General features: G+C 41.8%; 1 protein-coding gene across 2 annotated transcripts in view; it reads left to right on the forward strand.

Moving 5' to 3' along the window:
* Window positions 1-744: 744 nt before the first annotated feature.
* The window catches only part of LYPD6 (LY6/PLAUR domain containing 6), a 129,130-nt gene continuing 106,894 nt past the window's right edge, over window positions 745-22,980 (forward strand). For both annotated transcript variants that reach the window (XM_012758759.2, XM_012758760.3), the window contains exon 1: window positions 745-879. The gene's annotated coding sequence lies outside the window, so the exon portion shown is untranslated. The remainder of the gene's footprint in view (window positions 880-22,980) is intronic.

A 22,980-nucleotide genomic window follows, 5' to 3' on the forward strand; every position in this document is an offset into this window, starting at 1 on the left:
TGAGCGGGCCGCGGGGCTTTACTTGGGGAAGGGGTTTAGTAGAGTGCGGGAGATTTATGCCTTGGGCTCTTCGCACCATAAACAGTAATTCCCACTTCCTAAGACCTGCCTCTCTCGCTCTTCCCCCCACGCGCCCCCCGACCCGCTCCATCCTCCGCCCGGCAGTCGGGGTCTTCCATTGCAAACGTCAAGCGGTCTCTGCATGCCCCGAGTTCGGAGCTCGCTTGCTCCCGGGCGCCAGCTCCCAGGCCGGCGGGGAGTGAGGTTTGGCCGGCTCGGCTTCCCGCTGCAGCTGCTGGCCGCGGTGAGGCCGGCGGCGAGGCAGGGGCGCCGGGGGTCGCGCACAGGAAGGAATGGGGCCAACCTGAGCAAACACTGCTCGCTTTGAACGCCCACTGGGAACGGGCTTCGCCCGCAGGTCCCAAAGCCGCCTCCCGTGCCGCTCGCCCCGCGGGCGGGAGCGCGGGGCGGCCGGCTCCCGCGGGCCGGAGTTTGCAGACTTGGCGCTCCGACCGATTCTCCCGGAGTTGGGGCGCGCGCGCCGGGCCAATGAGCGCGCCCCGAGGAGGGCCCGGCTCCCCCCGCGCGCGGTGATTGGTGCCGCGGCCCTCGAGGCCGGGCTGGCCGGCGGCGGCTGCGGGCGGCCGCGAGTGCCCGGCGCGAGTGGGAGTGGCGCGCGCGCCCCCCGCCGCCCCCCGCCCCTCCCGCCGCGCTCCCTCCCTCGCTCCCTCCTCCTCCTCCGCCCCGCTCCCTCCCTGCGCTCCCGGGCTCCGGCCGCGCGCTGGCGGGGCTCCGCATTGCACACTCTGGGGGCGCCGCAGTGTTCGTGGGATGGGGCAGCGGGCTGCCGCTGGCGGCCGGAATCCGCGCGCAGCCCGGGTGAGTAGAGGCGAGCTTCCCGGGAGAGCACAAAAGAGGCTGGGGTTGGTGCCAGCGGCCCCGGCCACTGCGGGGCCTGGGCCAAGCCAGGGAGTGGGCTGGGGCGCTGGAACTGCCCCGTGCTAGGACTGTCCCCGGGGGCCAGCAGAGGCGGGTCCCGGCCTCTGCACCCTGCGCTGGTGTTTTGCCCCGGAGTGGGCAGAGAGCACTGTGCGCAGCCTGGGCAGGTCCAGAGGGGCGTGTGTGCGCGCGTGTGCGGTGCTGGAGCGCGGAGGGTGGGATGGAAATGTCAGGAGCTGCCAAGTTCAAGGCTGGAGGATTCTTCCCCGGGAGTAATTCAGCACCTTTTCAGGGCCAAGCGTGCGTCCACTAGGAACTCCAGCCGGAGGGAGTTCCCAGGTGGCGGAGTGGCGGCACCCCACATGTTGCTACGGGGCGGGGGGCGGGGGCGGTGGCCGGGCTGCGCCCACCCCGAGCCGCTGCGGGGGTTGCTGTGTGCTGGGGCACCTCCCCGCCTCGGCGAGACCTCGCTAGGCCCTTCGACCACCCACCCGATGACCCCCGGAGCGGAGCCGGGACTTCGCCTTGGCTTGACTTGGCGACCGGTTTTTCTCTTTGGTGACAGCAGTTCGGTTGATTCCCATCTGGCTAAACAGTCAATTTCAACCTAAAGCTCTCCGTCTGACTCGCTCTGACCCCCACCACAGCCTCACCACCTCTGCCTTCCTCCCTCCGGTCCCCCCCAGTATCGACCCTACTCCTCACGGCTCAGAACTTAATGTTTGAACATGGTTGCATCCGGCGTGGTCCCTGGTATCTTTAGTGTCACAATCACATGCCGTTTCCTAGAGGACTCCGGAGAAGACTTGTTATAATGGGGCGGGGGCGGGGGCGGGGTTGGGGAAGGTGGAAGAGGGTCTTTGGTAGCGACTTGTTGGTGGAACACCATGGACCTCCCAGAGCATATGAAGAATGTTAAGCTTCTTTCTCTGGTAACCTACCCAAGGTGTCACCTCCAAAATTCAATTTTCTTTGTGGGAGGCAAGGGAGTTTAGATTCTCCAGGGGGAAGCTTATTTCTTGTTAAATTGACTTGCAGTGACATACACTCTGTTCTTCTCAGCTCTGGCCAGCCATTGCAGATGCCTTGGTATTATTAGAGCGATTCCCTCAAAGCCATTACATTTTCTTTCGAGTGAGAGGAAGTCGAGCTAGCTGTTTAAAATTTTGGACCTGCACCTTATTTCTCTAGAAGACTTTAATGGTTACTGTATATGTGCTCACGTGTACCAAGTTTGCAAAAGATATTTGTGCAACGGTCCATGAAATGGCTTAATGCACATTTATGTTAAACGCATTGAAATGTAAAACATCTATCTGTTTTCAATTTTAGTTTCCACCTCGACCAACAGCACCAGGTTGAAACAGGACTTAAGAGAGGCTTCATTGTTTAAACAGAGGTTTACAGAACTCTAGTACTGAGGGCACACAGTAAGCTTTCTGAGCTTGTAGGCACACGAAGCTCGTTAAAAATTGTGAACTGGTTCCTTGCATTAAAAATATCAGAAATGCTTTCCGACTAAAAAAGGTAGACACAATTCATAGGGCTACATTTTGAAGCTGTTGTCAGTCTCCGTGTTTTTATTTATTTATTTATTTTTATTTTAGCGTATTATGGGGGTACAAGTGTTAAGGTTACATATATTGCCCATGCCCTCCCTCCCCCCTCGAGTAAGAGCTTCAAGCGTGTCCATCCCCCAGACGTTGCACATCTCACTCGTGGTTGTATATACCCATCCCCTCCTCCCCCCTCCCACCCTCTCAGCACCGATAAATGTTACTCCTATATGTCCACTGAGGTGTTGATCCGTTAAAACCAATTTGCTGGTGAGTACAGGTGGTGCTTGTTTTTCCATTCTTGAGATACTTCACTTAGTAGAATGGGTTCCAGCTCTATCCAGGAATATACAAGAGGTGCTATGTCACCGTTGTTTTTTAAAGCTGAGTAGTACTCCATGGTATACATATACCACATTTTATTAATCCACTCATGAATTGATGGGCACTTGGGTTGTTTCCACAGCTTTGCAATTGTGAATTGTGCTACTATAAACATTCAAGTGTAGGTGTCTTTTTCATAAAGTGACTTTTGATCTTTTGGGTTTAGCACTAATGCATAAATAGGGCTGATTTTCAGCAAATAATGCCAAGTTAAAAAAAAGTCATACCATGTATTGTATCATACTGTACAGTTTATATGGCACATTGAAATTTGTTAAAGTGTGCGGAAATAATTTTTATCATCCCCATTTCACAGATGGAATAACTGAGGCTTTTCGAGATCTACTTTTTCAAGGTGAACAGCAGAGTTCAAACTCCAGTGTTTTTCAAATTCTTCCCTTCCTCCCTTCTACCCACCCTTCCTTTCCTCCCTCCCTTCTTCTTTCCTCCCTCCCTTCCTTCTTGCTGGGCTAAATCTTTGGTGTGTACCTACTTCTAATTTCTGCCCTTCTTTTTATTGTTCAACCCATAGCTTGAGGGACCATTATGAATCATTCCCCAAAGACTTTGCTCTCCACTAAATATCACTTAGGTCCCACTTGGGTGTGGGCTGATAAAGATTTAAGGAGAAAGCTAATAATGGTTTTAAGGAACTACCCTTTTTAAAGGTATAAATTATTTTTGCTAATGAGTTGTTAAAGATACAAGTAATCAAAACCCCAAAGAATGATGTCCTAATGGAGTGTTTCAGAAAAACAAAGTGACTAGTAGTGGGAGAGATGTTTGAGAAATATGTATCTCATTTTATAAGCAGAAACTCCTCATCAGCTCTACAGACAATTAACAATGAAGACATAATGATTATTTCATTAGTGCTATTCGTATTTTTAAAAGAATTGACAAAACAGATGACTTAAATATACCCAGAACCACTCTGGAAAAAAAAAAAGCACCCACTTATCAAAAGTCCTGAAATCCTCATTAACTAGTGTATAAATGCAGCAGAAGACATTGTTAAAGAGAAATCATATTTTTACTTGCAAAGCTAGCAGTAAGAAGCTTATAGATATCTGCCTATCTGACGATTACTTTTAAGAGGCTCATCTTTTGCAAATCTTTTCTTGGAAGATTATTGCTTAGAGTATTTTCTTGTGACATTGCCTAATTTTTATTAAGATGAATGGGATTAATTTTGTTTGCATTAATGTGGGTAGGTGTTGCGTTTACTTGTAATAAGACCTAGTTAAGTACATGGGTTTGGGGTTCAAATCCTATCTAAACTGTGAGATTTCAGAAAATGATTGAACCTCTCTGTGCTTCAGTTTCCTTTTGTGTGAGGTATAAAGAGTGTACCTGCCATATGCAGTTCTTCAGTTTATTCATGCAGCAAATATTTAGTATGCCTAGTATGTATCAGGTGTGCTATAGATGCTAGGGATACATGGGCAAACTCCTTGCCAGTGAAATTTACTGTCTATCACCTGACACCTAGTGACATGATGAATGTAAAGTGCTTAGCATGGGACATGGCACTTAGTAAATGCACCATTATTGTCAGCTGTTGGTATCATACATTGTTTCAGGAAATATTCACCGAGTGCCTGCCAGATGTAATACGGATTGTTACATATAATGATGAATTAAATATATTTTAATTCAATTAAATATTCTAATGGGAGAGAGGACTCCAAAGAAAGACATCAAGTGCATAATCAATCTCTAAATGGAAATTCAAAACTGATTATATTAGGGGGAAAAATGAAAAGCAATACTTAAAAAATATCACATTACTTGTAAGAAAGTGGAGAGTATATGAATTACCTTATGGAAATTACCCAAATGTGATAAGAAAAATAAAGGTCTTGTACCCAAGCTCTTTAAAACACTAAATACATAGGGGGAAAGTAAAGGAAAGAAAAAGAATGCTTATTTAGAAACATGCAATGAAAAAAGAAAAATTGAAGGGTCATGTTATTAAATTGAGCCCATGAAGGGTGACAGATCGCAGGCATACTAGAAATGAGGTAGCCAAAAATTAATTTGAAAAAAAATCCTTACAATTGGATTTTGGATTTCCAAAACAGTAATGAAAGGCCCTTAAATACTGTGAAATGAGGATTGTGGAAGCATTTGGCTTTCATCATACCAAATATATACTGGGAGATGAAAAGAGATAAAACAGAGTGTAAATGAATTCTTTGCTTCTGTTTTTGCTGAGTAATATTCCCATACCCACACTTTCTCAAGCAATACACACATTGGAGGTAATAAATCAAGAAGTGCCAAGTGCTCAAGATATTCGAGACCTAATCAGCAGACTAGATACAGATAAATCACCAAGACTAGATGGCTTTCACCCAAGTGTGCTGAAGAAACTTGGTGTGTAAGTGACAGCTCTCTGTGGCATTGGTGGGCATTGGCTGGTGTCCTTGGGAACTCCAGTCAGGGGAAATGGTTCAGGAAGGACCCTGGGGCCATCAAACCAGATCCATGTCCCTGTGGATGCCTGGGAGATCAGTATTGAAAGCAAACACAGATTACAGAAAATAATGACTTCTTTTGAAGAAAGACAGATTAATGTATTAGAGTTAAAGGAGGAAAATATAGTCATGCACCACATAATGATGTTTGGATCAAGGATGAGCAGCATATATAATCCCATAAGATTATAATGGAGTTGAAAAATTTGTATCACCTAATGACATTGTAGCTGTCATAATGTCATAGTGCAACGCATTACGTGTTTGTGGTGACGCTGGTGTTAGCAAGCCTGCTGTACTGCCAGACCTATAAAAATAGAGCACATACAACTATGTACATACAGTATGTAATACTTGATAATGATAATAAACTGTTATGTTACTGGTTTATATATTTCCTATACTATGCTTTTAATCATTATTTTAGAGTGTATTCCTTCTAATTATTTATTTTAAAAAGTTAACTGTAAAGCAGCCTGAGGCAGGTCCTTCAGAAGGTGCTCCAGAAGAAGTCATTGCTGTCACAGGACATGACCACTCCATGGGTGTTATTGCCCCCAAAGACCTTCCCGTGGAAAGATGTGGAGGTGGAAGACAGTGATATCGATGATACTGACCCTGTGTAGGCCTAGGCTAACGTGTGTACTTGTGCATTTGTTTTTAACAAAAAAAGTTTAAAAAGAAAAAAAATTAAAAATTTTAAAAATAGAAAAAAGCTTATAGAATAAGGATATAAAGAAAGAAAATATTTTTGTATAGTTGTATGTTTTAAGCTAAATGTTACTACAAAAGAGTAAAAAGATTTTAAACAATTTGAAAGTTTATAAAAATGTTATTAAAAGCTAAAGTTAATTTATTATTGAAGGAAGCAAAAAATTTTTAAGTAAATTTAGTGTCGCCTAACTATACAGTGTTTATAAAGTCTATAGTAGTGGACAGTAATGTCCTAGGCCTTCACATTCACTCACCACTCACTCACTGACTCACTCAGGGCAACTTTCAGTCCTGCAAGCTGCATTCATGGTAAGTGCCCTATACAGGTGTGCCTTTTTTTTTTTTATCTTGCATATTGTATTTTTTTTTTTTTTTTGAGACAGAGTCTCGCTTTGCTGCCCAGGCTAGAGTGAGTGCCATGGCGTCAGCCTAGCTCACAGCAACCTCAAACTCCTGGGCTCAAGCAATCCTGCTGCCTCAGCCTCCCGAGTAGCTGGGACTACAGGCATGCACCACCATGCCCGGCTATGTTTTTCTATATATATTAGTTGGCCAATTAATTTCTTTCTATTTTTAGTAGAGACAGGGTCTTGCTCTTGCTCAGGCTGGTTTTGAACTCCTGACCTGGAGCAATCCGCCCGCCTCGGCCTCCCAGAGAGCTAGGATTACAGGCGTGAGCCACCGCGCCCGGCCGGCATATTGTATTTTAACTGTGACTTTTCTATGTTTAGATGTGTCTAGATACACACATGCTACTGTATTACAATTGCCTACAGTATTCAGTGCAGTAACATGCTGCACAGGTTTGTAGCCTTAGGAACAATAGGCCATTAGCATACAGCTACCTGTGAGTAGGCTGTATCATCTAGGTTTGTGTAAGTACACTCTGTGATGTTCACACAATGATGAAATGGCCTAACAGTGCATTTATTAGAACATACCCTCATCATTAAGGGCTGCATGACTATGTAATTGTTGCTAAAGTGTTGCGTAATATGTAATATTTTAATCTTTCCAAAAGGCTAACTAGGCTTCAAATCCCAGTTCCCTCCCCATTCATGACCTTTTGTTCTGAATGGGAAACTGGCCAAGAATCGAGGAACAAAAAGTAGAGATCAATAGGTACTTCTTTGAGTGGACAGGTAAGCTCTTCCAGAAAGTGGTTTGGGAATGGTCTTATTTTATACTTGTATTAAATATAAATGTTTACGGATGATATGCAGGTCTTTTGGGTAAGTGAAAACCCAGCTGCTAAAGTTGAACTGTAGAAATAACTTAGAAGACAACATAAATGGGAAGAAAAATAATAGAAGATTAAAGTCAAAATGGAAGATTGAAGATAAGTGTACTTGGGAAAAGCAATCCCAAGCACATTTATAGGAGATGGTTTTAAATTCTATTCCCATCAGCAGACAACATAGCTGGCTAATGTTCTCTCAGCTCCCTCTAAAAAAAAAAAATTGTGTCCACCAAGTTAAAGTCAATGTTAAGAAAAGAGTAGGATATAAAACTCTGTATCAGTACAATGCTATTTTTAAAAAAAATGTATAGTTCAGTAAGTTTATATAAATCCTTTCTATCTGTTCATCCATATGGAAAGAAATACATTGAAATATTAACAGTGACTATCTCTGAATATTATGGAATTGCAAGTGATTTTTATCATCTTCTTTTACTTCAGTATCCTCCAAATTTTCTAAAATAAACATGTATTGGTCTTATAAGACAAAATGTTATAAAAATAAGTTTAGTATTATAACCTCAGATTTCATGTAGTCTTACTTTAAAGAAAGGCTCATTTGATGATCATTTCCATGTTTTCTGAAAATCTGTAGTTGAAAATTTTGCCTATTTTTCTCCCTGAATCCCCTGTATAAAAAGGGCTGCATGTTGGGATAATATTTTTGCATTTGGTATTGGGGGAAAAATGCCTTTGAGGATGAACACCTGTGCTTCCTTAGATAGAACTGGGAAATCTAAAGAGATTTCATTTTTGCCATAACTATTAGGATATGAAGAACCAAGCTATGGAAGCATTGTTGATTCCTTTCTAGACTGTAAACCCCATGAGGACAGGGACCAAGTCTGTTTCTTTCCTTTCTGACTACACAATGCTTCCTTTGGTGCCTGTCAAACAGATGTCTCCCAGTAAATACCATTGAATGTTTTGAATTAAATGAAAGGACTGAAAGCTCTTATAGGTTCATGAAAATTTGAAATAAGAATAGTTCTTATGGCCCATTTTATCCTTTGAGGTCATGTGATTCATTCCAGTTGGAATTTGTGTATCTGTAAGTCATCCTGACCTTCCCTGGATCATGTGACCCCTGGGCCACAAAAGTGATTTGTGTTGGTCATTTAGGATCCTCTGGCTTATTCTTGACTTTTGATCTGGCTCCTGCCACTTGTATCTATCTGTCTCTTATTTAATTTTGTTTCTGTGTTTGGGGACTGGTATTTTGCTTCTTTCCTTTGCTCTGGATTTTATCTGTCTCTCTCAGGCCTTGGCTTGGTTTACCACCTTTTGTCCCACTGCAGACACCAGTGTATATGACCCCAGTTAGCTCTTGCCCATCTTGGTCAGCTGGAATCTTTGCATGGGAGCGGTTTATGCCTCAACCTATTAAATATTAACAATTGAATATTGGCATGGTCTGAATATTGTTGTTGCCTCAAAATGTATATGTTAGAACCTAATAACCAATGTAATAGTTTTAACAGGTGGGGTCTTTTGGGCAGAGTCCTCATGAGTGGGATTAGTGCTCTCATGAAACAGGTTGAAGGGACCTGCCTTGTCCCTTCTGCCATGTGAGGACACAACAACTAGGTGCCATCTATGAGGCAGAGAGTGAGCCCTTACCAGATACTACATCAGCTGGCACCTTGATCTTGGACTTCCCAGTCTCCAGAACTGTGAGCAATAAATTTCTGTTGTTTATAAATTACCCAGTCTAAGGTATTTTGTTGTAGCAGCCTGAATGGACTAAGATAAATATTAACACCTGATTTCCAGAAGGGATCTAGGAGTCATTGTATATTGTTCTCCAACATCAGCTTAATCAGGTGCTATGGTCAAAACATTCAGTAATATACGTGGTATTGTCAGAAAGAATCTTAGCAGAAGAGCAAAACATTATGTCTTATTCTTATATAAAATCTGATGTATATGTTACAGCATGCCACTGTGATTTTCATTTCTCAAGAAAGACAGATACAGAGGAATAAGATAAGAATGCTCAAATGATCAACTCAGTGCCCAGGACTGTGAGTGAGGAACTGGGGGAAGTAGCTATCTGATGATAGAATGTAAAGATAAGAACTCTGGCATGAAAAGATAAAGGCTTAAGGGATAGGACACTTGTCTATACATTATGAAGGCTACTGTCTACAAGAGGGTCTTCTTCAACCATCTGTCTCTAAGACAACCAGTGGCCAACCCATAGGAACCCCTGCTTGAGGAAGTGCTTAAAATGGTCCATGCAGCACAGCTCAGGTGTGAGGAGATGAAATCTGTATTGGACAGGTGCAAAAGCCATTCTGGCTTAGAAGCCTCATGCCCCCAGGAGCCAATATCTCTTGTAACAATGTCATAGCAAAGCTTCCAGGATCCCATAAGGCAGCGCTCCCCAACCTTGTGGACACCAGGGACTGGTTTCATAGAAGATTATTTTTCCACTCACAGAGTGTGGTATGTTGGGTGTGGGGAGGCGGATCTGTGAGCCATGGGCAACAGCTGTAAATACAGCCTGCTTCTCACCTCTGCTGTGCCGCCCTGTTCCTGAGTTTCATGGAAGACAATTTTTCCAGGGTGGTGGTGGTGGTGGGTGGGGGAGGGAACTGGGGAGCCAGTGGGGAGGCGGAACTCAGGTAGTGATGTGTCCCAGTTCCTAGGTTCCTAACAGGCCATGGACAGGTACCAGGCTCAAAGATGATGTGGTACCCCAACTCCTGTCTTGCATTTCCACCTGCTCATCCTTACTCTTTTTTGCCAAGAGGATACAAAGTAAAATTAAAAAGAGTTTCAAAAAAAGTTTAAGTGAATGCATGAAGAATTACCACATAATGGGTTGTTAGGCAAAATGAAAGTATCGAGGGTAAAAGTCTTCCTTTTTTGGTAGACCTTTCAGCAGTCATACATGTAAGAATTCTTAAGCCCAGCTTTATCCTACTATCCTGTTGTTTTTCTTTTAAATCATGATTGGTACTTGACCTATGAAACAAGTCTCTTTAAGCATTCCACATAATTAAATACCCATGCAGTGAATGTGTTTTAGTGGTAGGATTTTGGGTGAACATTTTCAAAAATATATTTCTTAATATTTTTATTCCCTAAAAGGAGTAATAAAGGAGAAATAAAGAGTATGCTATTTTTTTCTTTTTTCAGTACCAAACAGTATAATAAATGAGCAGATGTACACATTACTTAAGTTTCCATCAAGACATCTAGAAATACTAGTTCCTTTATACCATCGAAGCAATTTAGATAATGCATCCACTTACTTGCACATAACAGTAATAGCATTTATTACCCTTCACTTTTTACCTGCATAGATTTTCTTCCACAGGACTCTACCTGCTGGTTAGAGGTTATGTTAATTTCCCATTGGCAGAGAGGCAGTGTGGAATGAAAGTTGGGGGGTGTGGGTTCTCTGTTGTAATTCTGCCCCACCAGTGGTTACCTGGGTGACCTTGGGCAAGTTATTTAGTTTTCTCCAGTTTAACTGGCTACCATTAACTAGCTGGCTGACCTTTAGTTAGTTAGTCACCCACTGTCTGGGCATCATTTGTTTCAACTATAAAATCAAGAAGCTATACTAATTAAATTCCCAGATGAGTAGGAACCAACATATATTTTTTGACATTTAAAACTACCCATTAATGCTGATCTAATAAAATAGTTTTGATTAACTGAAAGCGTGGCATAATTTTGGTATATAGACTCAAATAATTAAACATACAAGAATTCTTGGCTTCTAAGGACATGAGATGTATGATAAATAATTTAAAAGATCTAGCACATCCTCCCAGAATTTGTTCTTTTCCTGCTGTATAGATCTTCACTCTTTTTTGCCTTGACTATCAATATGGAATATGTTTCATTTCTTAGAAAGTTTCAATCTTGGGGAGAAACAAAAACTCACTTTCAGGTGTTCTAAAAATGTTACTATTTAAAAATACTGAATTTAATAGAAGTCATATTCTGCATTCATGTAGTAGCTTTTCATGAAAGATCAAAGGAATGGTATTAGAAGTACATGGCTTTTCTTTTATGTATGACTTCATAAAAGAATTTTCTTTTGTTGAATTCTTTTAATTCAGATTCCCAATCACACAACTGAGTGAATTCACAGACTCTTTTGCCTCAGTTCTGACTTGTTCTCAGTCAGGTGTGTCCTTGGTCAGGGGTGTGTCCTTCCATCCCTCGTCCCCCAATTGGCAATCCTTTCATCCTTCAAGGTCTAGTTCAATGCAGCCTGCCCATGGAAGCCTTTTCTCCTGGTCCCTCATCATTGTAAGTTTTGCTCTCTTACTTATGCTTGCATTTTGTACTGACATATTCTTTCTAGCTTATTATCTGCCTAATGTCTTATATCTGCCTAATGTCTTATATCTCACGGATACTGGCATGGGCATATAGTCTTGAGCAGAGTACGCCCTCAATACATGGGTTGAATCGCACGACAACTGTCATAGAGAAAAGCTGTATCGATCCGGGGGGCAATCACAAAAGACTGTGTCCTAGTTCGTTTGTGCTGTTATAACAAAATGCCTGAGGCTGGGAAATTTATAAAGAATGACAATTTTCCTCACGTTTCTGGAGGCTGGAAAGTCCAAGAGCAAAGTGCTGGCTGGTGGGGGCGGGGTCTCTCTGCTTCTAAGACGACACCCTGTTGCTGTGTCTACGCATGGTTGAAGGCGGAAAAATTAATGAGTTAATGTCATGTGAATCTTCTTTTATGAGGGCCTTAATCCCATTGAGGAGGGAGAAGCACTTATGGCCTAATTACCTCTTGAAGGCCCCACCTCTTAATAGCACATCGGCAATACCTGAATTTTGGAGGGGACACAGTCAAACAGTAGCAGATGGGTTTAGATGGAAGGGATAGGTTTTGTATTCTATGGCAACTGCCACCTAATTCTGGTCTCTGATGTCCAGGAAAAGCAAAAAAAATACTCCTTAGAGCCTGCCTTTGTGTCCTAGGACTACCTTCTAGGTATGGAGGGTATTCACAAAGCAGACGCTAAGCCCTGAGTTGCTTATGACCTAGGACTTTGGAAAGTTAGGTGTGACATCTTCACAGGTGAAAATAAAATTCTGCCTGCATCACCCTTTCATACTAAGATGTAGTGTGCTTTTAAACGTGTGTAGGTCATTCTATTTTTAAAGAATCAGAAAAATTCAAGGAAGAAAATAATTCCTCTTTCCATCACCCAGATTTAATTATTCATGTGTAATTTCTTTTTCTGTAGGTCACGTGGTGGCTACCTAGTTATGCATAGAGCATTTATCGAGTGTGTTTGGTTCTCATCCTAATAGAGTAAAATAGAGGATAAGATAGCAAGCTTGCTATATGCAGGTAAAGATGTATGCCATCCTTCTATGCCACTGAAATAGTCTTTCATGAACTGTCTCCCATGTGGCCCCTGGTTCATAGACGGGAATAATGTTCATAGTTAGGGCTGCTGCTTTTAAACAGAGAAATAAAGAGTAGATCTGTTTAATCTGTAATGGCCAAGGTTCTTCTTCCTGTTCATTGCCATAGATTGGAATCACAGCCAACTAATCTAAAATGTTGTTTTAAGAGTACCAGGTGAGATATGGCTGGATCAACATCAACTCCACCCAATTCTGAGAAACAACTCAGTGTTCAACTCCTGTTGCCAATGTTATTCTTTGGTATAGGCAAACCGGGCAAGTGAAAGTCAACATGGTGTGAAAAGTTTTTTCTCACCAAAGCTATTTGTGGGCCCAACTTTCTAAATGAAGGGCAATGCATTTCATAGACTGTAATAAGAATTTTTTAAATGTCTGCAATGGCATTTTCTTCTCACTTGGGAACTATTTAGGAGATAACTTTACTAGAAGGGGCAATTTTCAGCCAAGTCATGCAAATTCAAGAAACATAGAGTGCTATAGTGTCTATAAGATGTTGGAGGCAAGTGGGTAAACTCATTTCCTATAGCTTCTTGGCAGTTCTGATCTGTAGGTTTCAGATCTGTCCGGGAGAAGAAGTGGACTGAATAAAGATTGAAATAGAAAATGGAAAGGAAAGGAGGGCAGAGAAGAAGGAGCTAAAGGACTTACAATAAGGAAAGTACCACCTACTTTATAATCGATTTAAGAAAACTTTCTGATCCTATCTGATTCCTGTCCTGCCAGAGGAATCCCTAAAATAAACAGAAATACATTTGAGGAGAACCACAAAGATCCATTTGTCTTAAAGTGTCTCCCAGGATCCTGCCACTCGCTCCACTAAATCCACTCCCTTGGCAAGTAATTGATTCACCTCTGGAGTCTAGAAGATCACTGTTTAAAAGGCTTCCCTAAGGGAAGGACATGCTCATTAATGAATGAATCTAAGCTGGGTAACATATTCATCAAGTAGGCAAGTAACGGTTGAGAGACTATGAGTCCAAGCAAGGGGACTGAGACAGGGACACAGACGAGGTAACCTGTTCCTGATAAGGTGAGAATGGAAAGGAAAGATGTTGAGATCTTTGCTTATTTCCCACTCAGTTTCCTCAAAATGATTGTATAGGAGCAGCAGTTCCAGAGTAGGATCTGCAAGGAGAAACAGTGGTCTTGTGGGATGGTTCAAGGGAAAAAAAAAAAAAGTGTAGCATGGTCAAATGCAAACATGTTTGAGAAACAGTGGGTTAAAAAATATTTTTGTATTTTGAATTGCAGCACTTTTCAGAGCTTTTAGTAACTGAATGTTCAGTCTACATATCTGAAAGGAAACATAATAGTCAATGAGTCTCAAGCCTACTTGACAATGATACTCATTTTGAGGGCTCATCTTTAGGGTCAGTGCTTTCTGCAGCACAACATACTGAACAAGCTGATGTCTGAGATCCTTCTGGGTTTTAAATGCTGGGAATCTACAACTACACAGCTCGTCTTGCTTCCTGTTTCTTGCCTAGCCAGCCTCCTTGCCCCTTACTTAGAAGAGTTTTTGTGCTGTATATAAACCATTTGATCAAAAATGTACTCTGATAGAAAATCCCAGCATCTACTTTAAGAGAAGTGCACGTTGACATGGTGCAAACCTGCAAGCTGTGCATTTTTCCCTTTATTTTTACATTTTAGACTACATTAAGTCACAGGCAGTCAACGCATAAATAATGAATTCTCCAAGTGCTGCACACACACACCCCCCAAATACCCTAACAAAAATATTGAAGCATTTATATTAATAGAGGGGATAATATTTCAGAAAGGAACAATTTATAAAAGACCCAAATTTTATTCTGACAAAGGCATTTCTGAACAAAGCAGTGCAATTAATCATAGAGCTATAACATAAAGATGAAAAGATGCATACTGAATATATACAAAATGTGCGCTATTCTTCCCCTCATCTTTAGGCTTACAGATGTTTAGCGTCCCTTGCCTCACCAACACCAGTCTTGGATTTTTCTATTTGGCTTCTACCAGATCCATCCTTGTCTTGAAGAGGGTCTGGTGAAAGCCGATGTGTTTTGCGGGTGGGGGTGGGGCAGCAGAGGGAGGTATAGACGTCCATGGCATAGCATGGCTGAGTCTGGGTTGGACCTCCTTCTATAGAATTAGTTGGGGTTGGGGGATACAGAGTGGCCATCTGTAGTCTTTTGGGTCCAAAAGACAAAGAGCTAGGTGTGGCTCATGCTCCTGTAGTCCCAGCCAGTCAAAGACTGAGGCAGAAGCATCACTTGAGTCCAAGAGTTTGGGGCTATATGGTCATGCCTGTGAATAGCTGCTGCACTTCAGCCTGGGCAAGATAGTGAGACCCATCATTAAATAAATAAATAACAGAGAGAGAGAAAGAATTCATATTGAGACCTCCATCTCTTAAAAAAAGAGAGAGAGAGAGAGAGTAAGGATTCACATGGACTGTTTCTCATATAGTAATTTTTTTTTTTTTGCTTTTTAAAACTTTATTTCAACATAACTATGCTTATAGAAATAAAACAAAAACAAAAACAAAAAGTTGTCTGGACTTGGAATTGACTGGGAGGCCAAAGATTTAAGAAAGCAGAAGATTCTCTCAAGACATGAGGAGTAAGTTGTGTGATAATGGTGTGTGCTATGTGTGAATGGGAATTTGTAAATGCTGAATTCTAGGCTCTGACAATCATTGTCAACAAAAGATCAAGCTGCAAATATTTATGTTTTAAAACTTAAATTATAAACCTAGTTAAATCTAACAACTAGTTTAATGTTCGTGGCTACATCTCATATAGTTATAATTGTACTTTATGAATTCTCTGAAATTAGAGAAATCTGAATCTCTACAGATAACCTACAGGCAATCTACAGCAGAAATCTTACAGGGGGGTATGAGTTTGTCCTCATTGTCCATCCTCCACCCTTATTTAAAAATTTTAAGAATATTTGTCAAATGTTCTGTTATTTGAATTCAAGCTTAAACTCTGATGAAATGTTAATATTTCTATTTAGTTTTCCTTGTCTTGTTTGAAAAATTGGATTAGTTATATATGTTTATTTAATTACATATTTTTTTAAACTCTAAATTGCATTTTGAAATTTGGTGAACAATTGATAACTATGTTTTTCCATAGCGATAAAAGAAGTATTATAATATTGGCTTGATTTTGAGGTCTCATTCCTCAGAATCCTTGAGTTGTCTTGGAGAGACTTCCAAAGTGCAATGTGCACCAGTTTTTGAATTCAGCGCTCCCATTTTTAGAGGCCACCTTTTCTATTCCCTTAAACATATAAAGGTTGTCTTAGTTCATCACCGATCTCAAGTACTGGTACAGAGAAGATGCTCAGTAGATATTTGATGAGCAGACTCTCCCTGCTAGATCAATGTTTGCTGTATAAATGAACAGATTAGTTAATGAGCAGTGCTTATTATAATTGTCACCACTTTCATGCCAGTAATATAGCCATTACCGCATCCAACACTATGTTTTTTTAAACAATTCATAGTAACATTTTTTGTAACTTACAAACTTGATGCTAATTCGTATTTAATGTTTATTTTTCTATTTTAAAAATGCACAGATAAAATTTTAAAAATTCTACATAGACGTTCTTGTACAGATTTTACAAAGCAGACAAGATATATGCATGCAGTCGGTTCTGTACTGCAGCAGCTCAGCGAACTTGGAAGAGACCTGAGTCCTCTCACGTAGGACTGAGTTGCTCTTTATGAGACTGAACATAAGTGCCATAAAATCACTTGGTAGGGTTTGTTTTGGCGTGTTACAGCATTTCCCCTCTGGAATGCTCTATCATTTTATGGATAAAGGATTTCCATAAAGCCTTCTACATAACCTTCAAGTCCTATTATGTGAACAAGAAATCTAGTTTGCATTTGGTCTGTAAGTACTTAATTGTTGATGTTTTATAGGTGATGCTCTGGATGTGTAGAAAGGTTGAGGCTTTCCAGCTGTTTCTCAGACTTACTGAACTAGTGAAGTCTCTGTTAAAGACTAGTTGTTTTTCTCACAGTTCCGGAGGCTGGGAAGTCAGAGATCAAGTCACTGGCAGATCTGGTGTCTGGTGAGAGTCCTCTTCCTGCTTTGCAGATGGCTGTCTTCTTAAGTGGCAGGGAGAGAGAGGGAGGGAGAAGAAGCAAACTTCTTTTATGTCTCTTACAAAGAGCACTAATCCTATTCATGAAGGCCCCACCCTCATGACCTCACAAACTCCCAAAGGCCCCATCTCCAAATACCATCACATTGGGGTTTAGGGTTTCAACATATGAATTTGGGGGAGACACATACCATTATTTTTTATGACAGGGGAAGGGAAAGGCTCCTTGTCTCCCTATTGCCTTTTCCCTATTCCCAAATTCCTTAACACTTTAAGTCATCACCAACATCGTCACTTGGCCAAATGGAGCTGATTTGTAAAAGCACTTGTCCATTTTAATAACCCACACAATGGCAAAAGAATTCAAATCACTTGTTTTCGGGCTTGGCGTTAAAATGTATTTTATTTGCTGTAATTTTGCCCCCCAGATGACAGTTTCCTTTCCCATCTTGTTTTGATTAGGAATTTGTGTCATTTTTTTGGCAGCACTTAAGAGACTCTCTCTTATTGGTGATTTTGTGAATTGTTCGTACTTGAACAGAGATTATGAGCTTAAGTTTAAATAGCCTTAAAATCTTTTAAAAATAGTTACATCTTTTAATATCACATCAACACTGCCTATGTTTAGCGCATCCAAGAATTTAAATGATCTAATATTTTATGTTTGCCAATGCAAACATAGCAATAGTCAGGAAACAAATACTTTTTTCTGGGCCCTACATAGAGATATGAAAAGGGAGTGTAAGACATGGCAACTGCTCTCATGAAACTTGGGATTGGCTTCTCTCTCATGCTCTATAAGTATCTGAGGGCCAACTCATGCCAAATTACAGTCCTAGGTAGAAATATTAATATAACAGTAAATGAAATGGGCAAAAGTCCCTACGGATAAAGCAGTAAAGGAAACCCATAAAAATCTCTGTCCTCATAGAGCTCACATTGTAGAGGGACAGAAGCATAAAGTAAGGAGCTGAATAAGAAAATGTGTAATATGTTAGGCAGTGGTAAGTGCTATGGGAGAAACTGAGTACCAGACCAGGTAAGGGAGAGAGTCCTGGGAACCTCTGTGGGAAGAGAGTTCCAGGCAGAAATGCAAAGGTGCTGAGGTGACATCATGCCTGGCTTGCTCTCCAAGGAGGCCAGTGGTGGGAGTAGAGTAATCCTGGGGAGAATAGTCAAAGGTCACAGATGTAAGGGTAGCTGTCCATCATGCAGGGCCTTGGAGCTTACCACACTATGTTGGTCCTTCCTTCCCTCCCTCCCTCCCTCCCTCCCTCCCTCCCTCCCTCCCTCCCTCCCTCCTTCCCTCCCTCCTTCCCTCCTTCCCTCCCTCCCTCCCTCCCTCCCTCCCTCCCTCCCTCCCTCCCTCCTTCCCTCCTTCCCTCCTTCCCTCCTTCCCTCCTTCCCTCCTTCCTTCCTTCCTTCCTTCCTTCCTTCCTTCCTTCCTTCCTTCCTTCCTTCCTTCCTTCCTTCCTTCCTTCCTTCCAAGTTGGAAAGCTATTGGAAGATTTTGCATTGAGGAATGGCCCGATTAATGATTTAAAAGATCTCTGGCTACTGTGAGAATAAATAGTAGAAGGGCAAGGTTGGAAGGAGGGAGTCTAAATACAAGGCTGTTGCAATAATCCAGATGATGTTGGCTTAGGTCTGGGTGGTTGCAGAGGCAGTGAAGAGGGCATTCTTTGTCTGTTTGGAAAGAGTGGAGGGGACAGGATTTCCAGAAGGGTAAGGATGTGGGACATGAGTGAGAAAGCAGCATCAGAGGTGCTTCCAAGGTTTGAAGCCAATGACTGGAAGGGTGGGGCTGTCGTCTACTGAGATGTAAGGGCTGAAGAGAAGTGGATTGGGAAGAGGATCAGATCAAGTCTGGACACCTTAAATTTGAGGTACCTGCTAGATTTCCAAATGCCGGTATGTGGTAGGAGGTTGGAAATATGAGTATGAACTCAGGGGAAAAGTCTGGGCTGAAGATACAATTTTGAGAGCTTTGCGATCTCAGTAAAAGTCTTGAAAGGGGAGCAAATCCCCACCAGTGAGGAGATGAGATCAGTATGTCAGAAACAGAGTGAGGACAATTAAGTTGCAGTTGTATGGTCCTTTATTATTTGCTGTAGGTGCAGAGGGAAACAGGAATTTGTGAGCCAGAGAGATGAAGCAGCCTTCGGGGAAAGCGAGGGTCTTGAACTGGTCCTTGCAGGTGGTTAGGATTTGGAGGGGTAGAAATAATGAGGAGAGGGCATTTTGGTTAAAGTTACCAGAGTTAAACACACTGCAGTATAAGGTAGTAAGGGAAAATATACCAAGGTCACGGTGGAATTTTCTCCACGGTGCAGAAGGGGTGGGACTGAGTTTCTGTTCTGTCTGTTTTCTAGGATCATGATATGCAAATATGTAAAGAGACTTGGGTCCCATTAAAACCTTTAACATTGCCCGACACTTTGCTAACAGCTTTTCCTTCTTATCCTTGCAGCTGGTGCCGCCTTATATTTTGTAGTAACTTGAAACTGACATGTGTGGAATTTTAAGTACATATGTTATCAAAACAGATGTTTCACAGACTTTATAGACTATCAGGAGGTTATCTCGTCTTTCAGAAAGCAGCCTGGAATTTGAATTTAGTTCCTCTTATAATTTCATGTTCTCCAAAGTAACTATGTGGGAAATTTAAAATTTATTGGCAACTTTCTTTCTTTTGTTCTTGGAGTTTAGAGAGATGGCAATTTCAGTAAACCTGAAAAAAAATTATATGCTGTGTTACCTAGAGGCAGATTATTGAATAACTTTACTTGCCTGGTGATAAATCGAAAGCACATAAGTATTTTAACATTTTTTTCCTGCAACTCTGGAGTCATATTTTTAAAAAGAAAACCACGACAATCCTGCAGTTTCAGTGCTGCTTTGCATGCGAAGTGATAATTAAAGCAAAAAGGAACTTCATAAATGAAGACAAAAGATGCTCGCTTCTGAACAAACAGAGAAATTTTGCCCTTTGTCTGCTTCCTCCCTACTTTTTACTAGAATCTAGATGAGAGTCAAATCTTGTTTTTATTCTGTGTCAAAGTTTCTCATGGAGTTGCTGCAAAAGCTGAGGACTTTGGCAGAATTCCCCCCAGGTAAGAGCAAATTATGCCTTTCCTTGTTCATTTTCCTTAAAGAATGCGTTTAAAATAATGTGGTGTTAATTGCTTGGCATAACCAGGTGTGACATTCCATGTCCCCATGTGTTCTTTGGGTTTCAAGGAGGTGCAGAGGACAACTCCGGCAGGACTTGACAGTTTATCTGAATCCACTGAATCCCGCAGGTGTTGGCTAGAGAGCAGCAATCAGCCAGTGATGCTGGGGTAGGGAAAGGTACCTGTGGACCTTCTAGCACTGTCCAGCAGAACTGTCTATTCTATCCTTGGTGGCTGAAATAGTCTGTATATGCTCTGGCCAGCATGGTAGGCATTAACCACACGTGGCCACTGCGCACTTGAAAGGTGGCTGATGCAGTTGGGGAATTGGATGTGAAATTGGTTTTATTTTAATTAATTTAAATGTAAGTAGCCACACGTAGCCAGTGTCTACTGTACACTGGTGACAGTGCAGCCAAGCTGATAGCTCGTCGTGGGCTTGCTGGAGCACGGACAGATGCCCTTGCTGGGGCTTGCCCACCTCCCCGCTGAGTGTGTATAGGCAGATCTTTCACGCAGGGGCACGGCACCCCTTGTTATTTCTAGGAACTGGATATTGTACAGGACTTTGTGAAATACCTCCCTCCCGTCCTTCCTGGAAGTGGGGAGCAGGAATATAGAGAGGTAGAATGATGTTAAATGAGAAGAGGTAATTGTTATGGTCCTAAAGACCCTCCTTGTAGAGATATTAAAAAATAGCCTATTTGAACATTTTATTACTGATTGAGAGAGAGCATTCTCTTGGGGAGCAGACTTTATGGGTAACATTGGGAGATGCTCATTTTACTGTTGTCTTGAAAGTAGTTCTATGAAGGACGCCGTTTCATACCTCCAGGAGGATTGCATGTTCATGAGGCATACTCTTTGGGTTATCATTTTTTTTTTGTTTAAATTCAAGGGTGTATTATTAAAGGCCTACCATGCACCTTCACATAGATGCAAAGGATGTATGCATTGCTCTGGTATGGGGGTTAAGAAGGGGAGAGATAAACAGTACAGGATATTAAAATGGCAAAGACAGGGTCACTCACTGTGAGCCAAAGAAGGATTGAGAGTGTGACAAGCGCAGGAGGTAGGGGAGCATTGGTGTTACGAATGTGACAGTTAAAGTCACAGTCCAGGAGCACGGTGGGTGGCAGAGGATGGAGAAAGGAGTTCTTTTGCCTCTCTACTTGCGGTCTCCACATCTGGAGAAGTCGGGCACACCGGCAGTCTCCCCGCTGCAGTGGGGAGCTGTCCCCCTCCTGTTTCAAAAGCCGCCTCAATTGAATTTGCTGGGAAAGGTGTTTAAAAAGATTTGTTGGTTGATATTTCTGTGGCCATTCTGCCACTCTCTCTCGTAAAACTAAATGGAGCTTATGTGCCAGGGACTATGCTTCACTTGCCATCTAAATGAGGAGGAAAAAAATGTGTACATGGAAGAAGAAAACTAACAATAAAAAACGCTACAAGATAGATCCCCGATGAGTGGTGCAGACAGTAAATGCCACATCCAATCGCTGTCTTCAGATGCATAAAGGGCTGTCGGGTGGAAGAGGTGTTAGATTTACCCTCTGGGGCTCTAGAAGGCAAAACTGGTGGTATTTCTCTTTAATTAAAGAAATCATTTTTGAAGACCTATTTATGCAGAGTTCTCTGGGGAGAGAAAATAACTTAGGAGGGGACCGAGTGTGCAGGATATGAAGACGTGGCCATGGCTCTAAAGTCCAGGGAGGTTCATTTCGGTCAGTAGAACAGAGAGCTTGGGAGCACAGAACAGGGTGCTGGGAGGAGGTTAGCCCCTTCCCTGGAGGAGTTCACAAAGAGACTCTGTGCCCTGGGTGGGAAAGAGGGGGCTCATATTGGTAGAGCCGGGCTCAGTCAAATCTGCTGGCTACCTCCTTTTGTAAATAAAGTTTTATTAGAACATAGCCATGGCTCATTTGTTTGGGTATTCTATATGGCCGCTTTCAAATTGCAGTGGTAGAGAGGTGAGTCATTGTGATGGAGATTGTTTGGCCCATGAAACCTAAACTATTTGTTATCTGGCCCTTTATAGAAAAAATTTGTTAGGCCCTAAGTAGGACTGAATCCAGAGATGTGCAAAATCCTTTCTAATTTTCTGATTGTGATTCAGAAAAGAAACATGACTAGAGCCTTGATGGAAGCCTGGAGAAGGGTTCTTGTGAGAGGTAGACTTTCAGGGGACCTTACAGGAAAACACTTGCTGTCCTGACAGAGCAGGCCTTTCTACATGGACAAACCTCAAGAGGATTAAATCACATTTCCTTGAATGCAGTGCACAGACTCATTCCAACATTCATTTACACATTCATTGTGAATATTGTCGGCCAATGTAGTAATCTAAAACACTCCTTTGCCTGCTCTTGGTAAAGTAAGCACAAATTCTGGCATGAGCTGTTGGTATTTTGATAATAACTTTGCTAGAATGAAAATGCTCATAAAGTTCAATGTTTATAATTGAGTTTTATGGAGTTATTTTATTTTAAGCATAATTGTCTCACCTAGACACAACTTAGAATTTATTCTAAGTTTGGCTTAATTGTAGGATGTAAGAAATGATTGTTCTAAAATGAAAACCTCACTGTATTTGCAGGAGATGCAACTCTGAAGTGTTAAGAATAGGATGCACATTACTATTCATGCCTTTTTAATTGATTAGCCTGTAAGGCTTCTGCAAGCCTTTAAAAGTTGTTTTGTCAACATTAGACCAGCTGCTGTGTAATTATGGTAGCTCTTCTTGCAGTTAAATTCTTTTAATAACGTGTTCAATCTGCCGATGCCAAAGTGCTTTGAACCTGTGATATATACTATAGAGAGCTTTTGTTTTTACTTACAGATGGTCGGTGCCATTTTCTGGGCAACTTTAGAATTTTCGCAGAAATTTTAAAGATGAATTACTTCGAAATGGGAGGCAAATGAATTTGAACATCAGGTTACTCCTCCCCTGTAAAAATTGTTCGTATGTG

Source organism: Microcebus murinus, chromosome 8 (genome assembly GCF_040939455.1).
Source record: "Microcebus murinus isolate Inina chromosome 8, M.murinus_Inina_mat1.0, whole genome shotgun sequence".
NCBI lineage: Eukaryota > Metazoa > Chordata > Mammalia > Primates > Cheirogaleidae > Microcebus > Microcebus murinus.